The 13,913-nt window shown below is 33.8% G+C and overlaps 1 protein-coding gene across 3 annotated transcripts in view; it reads left to right on the top strand.

Moving 5' to 3' along the window:
* Positions 1–13,913, top strand: part of LOC105839536 — a 206,014-nt gene that overhangs the window by 37,737 nt on the left and 154,364 nt on the right. For 2 of the 3 annotated variants that reach the window (XM_036286417.1, XM_036286415.1), the window contains exon 1: positions 13,256–13,380. The exons of the other annotated variant lie outside the window; for it this stretch is intronic. The gene's annotated coding sequence lies outside the window, so the exon portion shown is untranslated. Of the gene's footprint in view, positions 1–13,255; positions 13,381–13,913 lie in introns of those variants that run through there. 3 annotated transcript variants of the gene reach the window in all.

Genomic DNA, 13,913 nt, shown 5'->3' with positions numbered 1-13,913 from the left:
CTACTCAGCCCTAAAATGGCAGAGAGGGAGGTTCGCCGCGAGCGGATGGAATCGGGAAGGCGAGAGAACTATTAAGACAACGTAAAGTTAACAATGAAATTGACAAATATATTAAACAATAAACAATACGAGATTATACGGCTCTGTTGAGCGGCAATGGTGACTCGCGCGCGTTACAAGCTGACGACCGCTTGAAATTAAATTTCGCGAATACGGGACAATGAATGAACGGGTTATTTTACGTGCGCGGGAATTCTCCGATTTGTCTACGCTTTATCCTGCATCGTTGGTGGACGCCAAACTCCCGATAGGATAACGGTTTTGCCAAGGGCGACCGGGACGAACAGTCCGAGTCCGCGCGGCATGCGACGGATTCGTGCTCTTCCGTACGTTATAGGATCCCGCGAGCAATATGCGCAATAATTATTATTAGCTCGCCAACAAGGCAGTACAAGATAATTACATTAATTCTGACGAGAGCGCAATTACAAAGAGATTCGCGATACAAATGTGACAAAGTAAATTCGATTTTACGAAATTCTAAATGCGCGACGATCTACAACATTAACGACAATAACTCATGATACGATCACGCTACGAAAATACAGGTGACTCGGCTGCGGATCGGGACGCATACGCAACGTAATTGTAATACAGAACGAACAGTACGGAGCGAACTCACGCGGGCGGGCGCGATCGGGCGAAGCAACGATACTCTAATAAGCTCGTGACTCTAATCTAATGACTACAAGACCGTAATAAATTCGTGACTCTTTCGTGAGTCGCCCAATTGCGAAATCGGTGGCTTTACAATTCTAATACGACGCTCGTCTCACCAAGCCGGCTCCTTTGTCTCGGCTTCGTTCGGATCAGGAGGTTTCCGGCTGCTGCGTTCTCTTACACGATCTCAGCTCGGGATCTGGATCGCACACACAATACAATACAACGTCCGCAGCTTGAGTGATTGATCCTGGATTTTGCGGGGGCCGCTCGGCGGCGCGCCCCACCTTGCCTCTGATAAGACGGGCTTTTATTGGCCGCGATTTTCCAAATTTGACTTGCGCGTAGCGCGCAATGTGCACGCAGTCACTCGCTGACGGATCCCAGCGCGGCAATCGATACTTCCGGGCCTCGCGTACGGAATTCCTTCGGAACATCGGCCTTGCGTACCTTTGCTAGATCTGTGATTTGGCGGCAGTATCAAAATTCTTACAGGATGAAAACTGTAGGCAAGATAAGGGCGGCATTATCTGCGGACCCTCGCTAGAAAGGGAGCGTCCCAGATGCGCACAGTAATGAACGGACACAGCAGGCTGAGTGAAACGGACACAAACCAAATGCGCACAGACCAAATGCGCACGGACCAGATGCACACGGACCAAATGCGCAGGAACCAAATGCGCACAGACCAAACGGACACAGTAACCTACAAACTTACCACATGGGTTGCGACTTTTCGGGCCTCTACCGACGGGGTGGGTGCGGGAGGGGGGGAGGGCGAAGCCCCCCCTTGCACCCTCCGTGTGTATGTGTGTGTGTGTGTGTGTGTGCGCAAAACATTCTCTGCACTACATAGGTTTGCGACTGTGCGCATTTGATCCGTGCGCATTTGGTCCGTGTGCATCTGGTCCGTGCGCATTTGGTCTGTGCGCATTTGGTCTGTGTCCGTTTCACTCAGCCTGCTATGCCCGTTTATTACTGTGCGCATCTGGGACTCACTCGCTAGAAAAGGGTCTGCAAATCCTTCGTTGATCTTTCTTTTGGGAAGGTCCTTCCGCTGAGACGAGACGCCAGAACTTACAAAATAAATCTTCAAAGCCACCGATCTCCGCCACGCTCGCGATGCAGCGCTCGCAAAAATCTTAACGATTAATGAACGGACAACACACGGAACGTCACACACACAAAAACACGAGATAACACGCTTTCGCGTCTGTTCCTGAGCGGAAGGACGCTGGACCCGCGTGATGTTAACGCGTAAGGGCCGATAAGACTCTTGTGACGAACAGCAGTCTGCAGCTGTCACGTCACAGTGTATATATATGTATGCACGTATTCTTATATGTATATACTTATGTGTACGTGTGTGTGTGTGTGTGTGTATCTTGCGCGTGCGCACACGCACACGTTCGCGCGCGCGCGCACACACACGTACACACACACAAAAGCATGTACGAGAGCGTCCAAAATGGCCACGTTTGAAATGGCCACGTTTGAAATGGCCACGTTTGGAATGGCCACTGGAAATATTGCACGTGGTTCAATTTGCCCACGTTCGAAACGGCCACGTCCGAAATGGCCACGTTCGTAATGGTCACGTTCGAAATGGCCACGTTCGAATTGGCCACGTATGTTTTACATAATTTCCAGTACAATGCACATGGGTTAGCGACTTGGACGGGGTGCGATGCCGAAGGCCCCCCTTGCCCCACCCCCGTGTGTGTGTGCAAAGCATTTTCTGTACCACATGGGTTTGCAACTTTTTACGCATAACAAGAGAAAAATCCTTCCAAACGTTTTGAACGTGGCCATTCCGAACGTGACCATTCCGAACGTGGCCATTACGAACGTGGTAATTTTAAACGTGGCCATTCCGAACGTGGCCATTACGAACGTGGTAATTTTAAACGTGGCCATTCCGAACGTGGCCATTACGAACGTGGCCATTCCGAATGTGGCCATACCGAACGTGGCCATTTCGAACGTGGGCAAATTATATTCACTCGTACGTACATGTATGTGCATGCATATGTATTCTCTCTCTCTTTCTCTCAATCAGTCAATGAATCTCTCAAATCGGTGTAGTGATATTTTCATAGATCAGTGACAACAGGAATTGTTATCTAGCCGAGAAATGCAGATTTGTGAATAGCTGAGGTACATTTCTAATTATGTGTGTAGTCGACGTTGTGACAAGCAAGCACTACCGTGGATGGAATTTGCTGACGTGTAACAAATTCGACAGCGGCGAAACGTTGGTGTCGACGATCGGTAAATTATGGAAAAGGATACCAAATATAGATGTTCGGCATGCAAAAAAGCTATTAAAACTGAAATAGTAGAACGCAAATCATGCGTTAAACTGTTTTATCATCCAGGCTGTGTTAGTAAACACAAAATTTATGATAAAAATAATGAACTAGTACCGTGCCAGAGTCCCTGGCAAAATTTGGGACAAAGAGTAAAATTGGAGAAGTAAAGAAAACGGCAAGTAGCAACAGAGATAGGATCAACGGGAGCATCTAGAAGACCGAGCACAAGTACGAATAAATGAGCAAATATGGATGTAAAAATTAATTATGAAAACTTATGAAAACAATAAAAAAAAATAAGAGAAGAGACTATATGCAAGAAATAAATTAAACTGATGATAAAGGAAATTATCCAACATAGTTAAAGAATATTGAAAAAGAGATAGAAGAAGTAAGAAGGATGCTGTCCACTGGACCTAGTAAATCATCAATAGGCAGCGTTGCCAACCGTACGGTAATTACCGTACTTATACGGTAATTTAAGCATCTGTACGTTAAAACACGGTAATCGTACGGTAATTTGACCAATGGTACGGTAAGAAATTTTTTATTTTTTAGGGGGGCATTATTCACTTCACAGATAGATAAATATCTCAAGTACGTAAATCTAAAGTCACTAGATTACAAAATGTAATCTAGTGACTTTATGTAAATCCTCCATTAGCTGTCAAGTAAATTAGACTAACAATGTCACCAACCGTAAGCCTCGTAAGCAAAACTATAGAGTCCTGATTGGTTCTTACCTTTGGATCCAACCAATCATCTTCAATTGCTACTTACAAGGAAACCTCGCGAACTCGAAAATTCTGATTTTAATGAAACTTGGCATAAATGTAGAGGGGGTAAATACTTGAATTTAGAAATTTATCGTAGCTGCCCATAAACGGTTTAAAGGGATGAAACCACTTTTCAAAGATTGAGACATTTTTCGTTTTCTCGATATATCTCGTAAACTAAACAAAATATTAAAAAATGTTTTATACAAAAGTTTTACAATAAAAGTACTTCTATCTAATTACAGTAATTAAATTAAAAAAAAATTTTTTTTAAACAATTGTTTTTTAATTTTTGAAAAAAAAAATTTTTTTTCAAAATTTTATTAAACATTACATATAAAACATTTTTTTGATATCTCCAATACTTTTCGAGATATATCGGAAAAAGCAAAAATCTGCTCTACAGTATGCACTGAAAAAAGCATGAGAGAATGCGATAGCACCGCGACGGAGAGCGTTAAAAAATATTTTAAAGAAATTTTTTATTAAGGTTTATTTATGATATTGAATATAATATAAGATACTAAAAATATAATAAAATAAAATAAAATAAAATAATATTTTGTATAATATAATAATATGTAATAATATAATATAATAATGTCGAACGTGAATGCATGCTGATGTGAGTGAGAGAGAAAGAGTAAATAATATTAATATAATATAATAATATAATAATATAATATAATATAAAATATTTAGATCCAGACTTCTTGGTCTGGATCCATTAGCGGTGACATGCCAGAGAGTCGACGCAGATCGACGACATCTGCCAATCCAAATCGGCCATATGATTTGTCAATTAAGGCATTATTTCGCTCTCTGTCGATCTTGCAAAAGTATCGCGTCCAAAATCTTTTTCTTATATTGATAAATCCATGTATGTGGATGTTATAGAGATATATCCATGTCTAGATACAAAATTAACATATTTTAGTGTGGCATTATACATTGAACAACAATATACTTTGAATCAGGGTAATGAAAATGCAAATTAAAAAATAATGCATTACTTATTAATTTTTTAATAAGTAATTATTTCTTTACTCATTAATTATTAAAACAATAATGCGTAATGAAAAAACTCGCATTAATTATTTCAAAAGTAATGCGTAATAAAAAAAATCGCATTACTTATTACAAAAGTAATGCGTAATGAAAAAAATCGCATTACTTATTTCAAAAGTAATGCGTAATGAAAAATATCGCATTACTTATTTCAAAAGTAATGCGCAATAAAAAATATCGCATTACTTATTTCCAGTGTTGTAATAGATCATTAAATAAATAATTTAGATCAGATCAAGATCTTTATCAAAATATTAAATCTAGATCAGATCACAGATCATTTTTCATACATTTGATTTAGATCATAGATTACATTAATTTTGATCTAGATCGAAGATCGTTTCTTTTTTTTACTTGACAATTTGGTAGGAGTAGGAATCGAAGTTTTTTAAGCTTCTTTAATAGGCTTTTAGGAATGTCTCAGAAATTTTCTTTAATGGATCCGGACAAAGAAGTCTGGATATAAATATTTTATATTTTAATTATATTTAGATGCTCATATATAACTGGACTTTATAAAGAAAAAAATTTTTAACGTTCGGACCTAAAGTTTACCAGACTTCGATTATTTTATCGAAGTCTTTTGAACGAATAAAATACATCGGTTTCTCTTCGGATTCTATCACATTTTTGCATGGCCCAGACACCTTGGATTTTTTCGCCTTTCAAAAACTTGTCTTGTTCTTTTATTATTGCTTTTTATATTGTATTATCGTTATTTATTTCTCTCACTTTTACACTTTTTATCAAATTTGACGTTCAACTTGTTATACATCTTAATTTTTTATAATAATTCTATTTTTATATATGTTTATCATTAACCATGATATTTAAATTGTTAAAATTGTAATGTATTGTAATAATTTTTGATTTTTATTTTAAACCGGTTATTGTTACAACGACTAATGATGACTAAGTAATAGTCAAAACGTTTCGAAAATGGTTAATGTGCATTGTTTTGATTTTTATAATAAGATTATTCAATTGTTCTTAGATAAATAAATTTACATAGTTACATATGATAATTTAGCTCGTTCTATTGACCCACTTCAATTTCTCCTTTAATATAGTAGAAGAGAGGATGAGATTGAATATGCTAAAATGAATTCAAGCGAAACAAAATTTTTGGTTTTCAGAAGTATAAAAAAGAAATTAAAGGGAAATATTTCGTTGAAATGCTTAGACGGAACGGAAATAAAGCGTGTAGACGTAATAAAGTACTTAGGTATAATTATTAATGATAAGATTTAGAGACCACTGTAATTATATGTTAAAGAAAATGGGAAAAAAACGAGTTTTTTATATAGGATAGGAAACTATATATCAGCATATACGAGATGCATTATATATAAGTCGATAATAGCTAGTCGATAATACCCCACTTTAAGTATTGTCCAACATTACTAGTAGATATGGGTGAAACACAATTGAATAGATTGCAAATAGCACAGAATGGAGCTATGCGAGTAATACTACAATGTAATAGGTATACCAAAATAGAACGTATGTTTCAAGCGTTGCAATTTATGTCTATAAAACAGAGATTACATTATAATGTATACATATTTATATTTAAAATATATTTAAATTTATATTTAAAATTCTATATAATTTGGCGCCAAATAGCTTAAGCTTAAGGGATAGACTAGAAGAAATTAGAAATGAAGATAGTAGAAAAACAAAACAAAATGGGACTATTGCAATAAAATTTTTTAGAACTAGAAGTGCGCAAAAAAGCATGTGCAACGAGGGGGTAAACCTATATAATGGGTTACCAGCGGAGGCGATAAAATAGAAATGTTTAAGCGAATGCTAAAGGAGTATATTTTATGTAAGTAAATTTATGTAACATAATAGCTGAAAAAGCTTAATAAAAGTCATTGAATCAGTCAATTCAATTTTTTATAAAATTATTATAAGAAACACTTTAACAAGACATTTCAAATAATATATTTTTAACTGTAATTGTAATGTTTAAAAATATTACGTTATCCATTCTTATAAAAAAATTATTAAATGGATAGTCGTATCTATAATAGTATATATCAAAATGTTGTCATCGATTTTCTGCGACGCTGATTGGTTCTTTCACTACGATAACCTCATGAGACTGTTTTCATCACGGAATTATCAAAAAATAATTTGTATAAATAATTATTTATGTAATTATTATTGCAATTTATTTTCAAAAAGTAAAAAAGGAAGCTAAATAGCGCGCGCGTAGCGCCCGCCTGTGATGTTCTAGTATAAATACTATTTGACATTAATAATGATATTAATAAAATTTGCTCACAACAGTGAATAGTTAATTACGATATATTATTCTACTAAATACAAATTGTTCAAATAACTATCACAATTAAAAAAAAAATCTATCAAAAACATTAATATTATAGTGATGATTTTTCTTAAAATTGTGTAATTTGAAATCTTGAACAACAGATTCGTATGCGAAAGGCAAAAATATATTATAAACAACTAAAGTTGTTAAAAAATTTTTATGGCCCTCAATTTTGCATACCTGTGTAATAACTAATATATCTATATATCTTTGAAATTTAAGAGTATGTCATTATGTTTGCGAAATGTACTCATTTCTATGTTGAATAAAATATTACATTTGAAATAAATATGGTAATATTCAATAATGCATTATTGATTAAGAAAAAGAAAGGGAAGGGAGGGGAGAGAGAGAGAGAGAGAGAGAGAGAGAGAGAGAGAGAGAGAGAGAGAGAGAGAGAGAGAGAGAGAGAGATCAGAATACATCTTGCATTGCTGCAAGATTAAATCCTGGTTACTCGGGCTTTTTCTGGACGTAGGACATATAGCCAGTTACAACATAGCTTAAAGAAGTTAAATTCCAACTCGCCTACGCAACAAGTATTTGGGAACCAAAATCGTTATAGCTCGCTCGCTGTGGCTTTTCGCCCCCATTATCTTCGTGGCACTTTGCCCTTTAATCCTAGAACCACAATCATAAATGAATTTCACAGCTTTCGTGAAGAAATCTCCTATACGGTGATTATGCAATAACAATGTCCCCTCATTTTCTTTTACTCCATTACTTAATTTACTACATAAATAATTCCTATGAAAAAATAGTTTATATATAATTATATATAATTTTATATAAAATTATATCTAATTCCCAGTAAGCAAGAAACATTGTGTGTGCGTGTGTGCGTGCGTGCATGTGTGTGTGTGATCACGTTTTTAAAATGTAAATTTTAGAGAAATTTTCTTAAGATTATAACTTAATGTTTCATAAATATTTCAAAAATGTTATTGTATTATATTGTTACAATAGTATTGTCTTAATATTATTAAAATATTTTAAAAACATTTATTAGATGTTATTTAAACATTATGATATAACGTTTGATAAATATTTTAAAAATATTACTTAATAACATTGCTGTTCTAATATTATAAAAATATTCTAAAAACATGAGGCATATGTGTTTTAAATGTTATTAAATGTTATAACATAATTTTATAAATATTCCTAAAATATTTAATAATATCTAAATATTTTTTAATAATTTCACAGACATAAATTAAAATTTTTGTATGTGTTTATAATACAAATTATCATATAAATTACTCAATATTTATATTTTGTTCGTACATATTTACATTTACGTGTTATATACGCATATATCGATCAAAATATTTACGTCTTTGCACGTTTTTAAAAATATAATTTTGGTTTTTTATCTTCGGTCTAGGAATCTGTTTTGTCTGTTGAATATCGACTACTAATCATATGTTTGTGATGTGTTTTGTATTGAATATCTAAAATATTTACTGAAAGTAAAAATTTGTAGGATTTTTTATTGTTTTATATAATTATTTTTTGTAGAAATTTAAAAAAAATCACAAATTACTATTTTCTATTAATATTTTATAATTATATACTTTTAGCCTTACCAGAAAAATAGAGCAAAAACATGTTTTTATAAATTATTCCACATGTTATTTTGAATATGTAAAAATCAGTAAAAAAACTGTATATTTATATTTATTTATAAATATATTTTTTTAAGTAAAAAAATATATTAGTGATTGAGAAATAGCCCATTTGAAAAAAAATTTAACTAAAAGTTTTATCTTTCTAACATTTATTAAACTGATCTATAACAAATATGTAGCATCAAACGTTCATGGATCATCACGAAGTGTTAGGTTGCGTCAGATCTTCAAAGTCAAGCAACGTTGACGGTGGTTCACAGTTGCATGGGTGACCGTTTTTTTTATCGCAAATGTTAAGCAATGCCAAATGCGACTATGATGGGGTAACCGTGCTTGTTGAGAAACAACGTAAATTTAATTTTTTTCTTACATTATAATTATGTTATTTTAACATTTTCACAATATTATTTTAACATTTTCGCAATGTTCAAAAATATAAATGCAATATTACTTACAAAAACATTGCAAATGTTATTTCAACATTACTGAAATCTCCAAATTGAAGCCAAAGTTTGTTCCAAATGATGTTGTATACAACATTAAAAACCACATAATTGGAAACGTTACTATATTAGTGAATAACATTGTAATAACGTTGCAGCAATAATTTTTTGCTTACTGGGATATATCTAATTACATTTAAATATATATAACTGTATATATAAATTATACATAAACTATATATGGGTACTATATATAATCAGATGTGAAGTTCTATATATTTGTATATTTTATTTATAATATATATAAATATATATAACTTCATATCTGATTATATATAATACCCATATATAATTCATATGTGACTTATATATACAGTTATATATAATTAAATATATTTAAATATAATTAGATATAATTATATATGATATTATGTATGAAATCATATATGGAATCATATATAATTATATATAAACCATCTTTTCATGAAAACTGTCGAATATTTTGCATATTTTGTAATATGTTCTATAATTCCTACGCAATCTCTTTCTAAAGAAAAATAAACTAACATTCCCAGTTTATATATTTGCAAAATTAAATAGCCGTTATTTCAATCACACCTTTTATTACTCTTCATCAGTCCTTTTAGTCGTGGCAAGATTAAGACGAAAATCCTTTTTCAAAGCGACGATTCAAATGGGGAAAGTTCCCAAACACTTTACTGCCACGAGCTTCCGTCGCTGTCTGTCTGCCTCATTGCCTTTTTTACTCCAAAGTTTGCAAGCTTGAAACTCGCTCCCTTCAGCACTCAGCTTTTAGGAAGTTCATTAATGTAATTAAATAGCTGCGAGAAACAAACATAAGTGCAAGTCTAATCAAACTCCGTGTTCAAATAGAACCTAAATTATTTTGTAAATTGTGCTAAATTTTCTTAATAAGTGAATATATGATCTTCTCTATTTTTTGGGTGCTTCAATTTTAATTGCTAGTTTTGTATAAACAATCCTTATTTTAATAATCTGCGTATTTCAAACTTTTTAAAATTAATTTTATACAATTTAATCATGTAGGCGTTGTGTGTATATATGTACATACATGTCACATAATTTTATATATAATTAAAGTACCTGTATCCAATATGGCCATGTACCCAATTTGGCTCACCTCTTATTTTCAAATATTTACACAATGAATTTCTCAGATAACGCTAATATATCGTTCAGAAAGTTGATATGATGTATTTATGCTAGTTAACTGCGTAATATCTTTTCTATGGCTTGTAATCACACTTTATTCAAATTGTGTTCTTCTGAATCTAAAATTTCAGATGTAAGTTTTTGCTTTGTGTAACTATCATGTAACAATTATAAATATCCATAATTCATAGCTGTTTATTTATGTTTTTCAACACTGTATTTATTTTAGGTTTTTATTAAAACATCTTGTTTATAATTAAAAAAAAGAAAGCTCTTTGTATTGTGAAAACATATTATGGCCAGGTACACTACTAAAAACACAATATATCTTGTTAATGTACAAGAGTGTTAAAATTCTGTTTCTTTATTGAATGTTTAATTTTTGATTAGTATTTCGTGTCTTTTTCTAATTAGTTGAAGCTTTTTTACATGTAAAAATCACGATAACGTCTCTTGTAGTAAATAAATAGTTTTATTATTTAATGAATAGCTGTATATGTAATTTTTTTCCATAAGTATGTTAATAAATGCTTAATTAAACATGTTAATTTTATTTTAAATTTTTTAAAAAATATATACGAAAAAGAGGAAAATGCATTGGGTATATGTATATGTAATGGTCCAAGTGCGATCTTTTTAAAAAATCTTTACTATACTTATATAAATAATTGAAAATATTTTATATATTTTTTTTAATTTCAGAAATGTTTTCCATTTTAAATTTGACCCTTATTTTTCAATTTTGTTCATAGAAAAATTACAAATATCTCCGAAGCTTAAGAGGGGGTATATTAGGTACAGGTACCTTAATATTGTAATACAACACACACACACACACACACACACACACACACACACACACACACACACACACACACACACACACACACACACTATATATATATATATATATATATATATATTATACATACATATTTAACTTACATTATCACTCGTAGATAAATGGAATGTCTGAGAAACTTAAATAAAAAGATATAACCAGAAGTATAATCTCTTGGACAGTGTGCGATTAGTTTTCTTGCAACGTTTTCGACAGCGTAATTTACTTAAATCAACAAGGAAAAATTACTTTCCATACAGTGGCTCTATGAGCCTATTGGCCTCAATGACAATTTTTTTCTCAATTTTCTCTCTCGGTCAGTCAGGATATGTGGGCGAAAAAATATTAAGTTCACTCTCTATGTAGCTGCGTGAGGGCTAGCCTTTGACATTTCATATGATGTAGTGCTTACCCAGACCTCGAAGAACTCGCGTAATGGGCATCGCGTTTATTTCCGGAGCATTTACGCCGAGCGCTGTAATATTTTGTTCGCAGATCTGCTGATTTTCCGACAAGCATTGAATAAAATGTTTTGCGGAAAATCATCCTTCGTCATATATATTTTTTAAAAAATGATAAGAGGACAGAAATAAACAAAGCGAGCATTTTGTTAAAATAATAATATAAAAGCTTTTTGGGTATGAAAAAGTTAGATCTTCCTTGTTCTTTTCATTTACTCTACTTCTCGATAGCTACATTATATTGGAGAAATCATTCTCGTTTACGTTTACACATTTCTTTGTAAGTTATAATATTTATATAACTTACATTATTTATATCCCATTAATCCATTAACGCCTAGACGCTTTTTAACATAATAATCAACAACTTTATTTGCAATGTTAAAGGTTTATAAAAAATTTGAAAGGTATCATTTTTTACGTAAAATTTTGCGCTCTTTTAGAATCTGTCATCAAAATTTTTTTGTGTAAAATAAACACCAAAAAAGTTATGGCAACTTTTAAGTAGAAAAATGCGAGAAAATAAAGTCGCTGAAGATTATATTAAAAATGTGTCCGCTTGGGCGTTAATGGGTTAAAATGTTAACTAAATTCAATTTTTTTCTTATATTCTACTTTTTCCAGAAAATTCAAAACAAGATCTATCGTGTACGCGCTCGCACGCACGCGTGCGACACACACACACTTCGGTTTTAAATTTGGTAATTTAATTGTTTGTATATACACATACGATTCGTTTAATTGTTTATTACTTAATTTCACACATGGGATTCTTAATTATCACTATCTCATCAGAAATAACAAGTAGTTGTAATAATTGGCCATCAATAATTCAATGTGTTACCGTTTCAAAATTCGGGGGCTCTTTAATCGACAACTACGTTACTGACAAGAGGGGTGCAGTTTCCCGGACGTGCATTCGTCCGTAGGATGGTTTTCAGGGGAAAATTTAGCAGCAGGGAGGCGTAAGAGAAGGGAGTGACAGACCGAGAGGAATCTTGTGCGAAGACGGAGTTCTAGAATCTTTCAAAAAAGAAAAGGAGGAAGAAACGTGGTAAGCGTGACAGAAACTAAGCGTAAGAAAGAAAGAAATGGTCGAGGATATATAAGGAAATGAGTAAGAGGAGAAGAGAGAAAGAGGAAAAAGAAAAGGAGGAAGAGGAAGAGGAGAAGGACAAGGAAAAGAGGAGGAAAAGGAAAAAGAGAAAGAGGAGGAGGAGGAGGAGAAGGAGAAAGAGGATAAGGGGAAGGAGGATAAGGATAAGGAGGAAAAGGAGGAAAAAAAAGAGAATGAGAAAAAGGAGGAAAAAAAGGGAAAGGAGAAAGAGGGGGAGGAGGAGGAAAGAAGAAATGGGTTGAATGGAAGCATGAACAGGGGAGAAAGAGAGCGAAATCCCGAGAATATCCTCGTTTCGCGAAAGGAACAGGGACCTCGGCGGCGTGGTGGCAGAACCGATAGCGGGGGTGGCGGAGAGAGGTGTTGCGGGGGTGGGTTTCGTACGATCAAGGCAGTGGAGCCGCGGACAGTCGCCTCGACGCTACCGTCTCTCTCAGTTGTTCCACGGTTTCTGAACTCGGCGGACACGCAGACAGGTTAGTGAATCTGATTCTCGTTCATTCACCAGCCAGCGCGTCATCTCTGTCGCATTCGTTTCGGCTTTTGATCTCTATTTCCGCGCACCCTCTCTCTTTCACCCTCACTCTTCGATTCGTACACCACCGTTACACATCCGCGTTTCACGTGTCGTTTTACCGGCGACCGTTTTCCCAGATTTTCAGAGATAATACAAAACATACGAGCCAGCATGTTACAGGATTAGTTCAGGGGACAATTCCTCGAAGGAATCATGAGGACAGAGCTAGAGGGCGAGGTATTCATGAGGCTTCTAAATGTCATAACTAATATGCGTTTCTCCTCGCTGATTGATGAAAATTAGGCGTTCACGCTCTCGATGACGCACAACCTGTTATGCCACCGTTGCAGAAGAGGCAATGCCGACGTACGGAGTAGAGCGTCGGAATTTTGAATTAAGGCGGATTGTAATTGTGTTTAATGAAATTGTTGGAATTAAAACGGAAGCATAATCCGTTTAGGATGCTAAATGTTATACGAAAAAAATTAATTA

This window comes from Monomorium pharaonis, chromosome 4, assembly GCF_013373865.1.
Source record: "Monomorium pharaonis isolate MP-MQ-018 chromosome 4, ASM1337386v2, whole genome shotgun sequence".
NCBI lineage: Eukaryota > Metazoa > Arthropoda > Insecta > Hymenoptera > Formicidae > Monomorium > Monomorium pharaonis.
The sequence above is the reverse complement of the archived record's forward strand: the minus strand, read 5'-3'. Positions and strand labels throughout refer to the sequence as shown.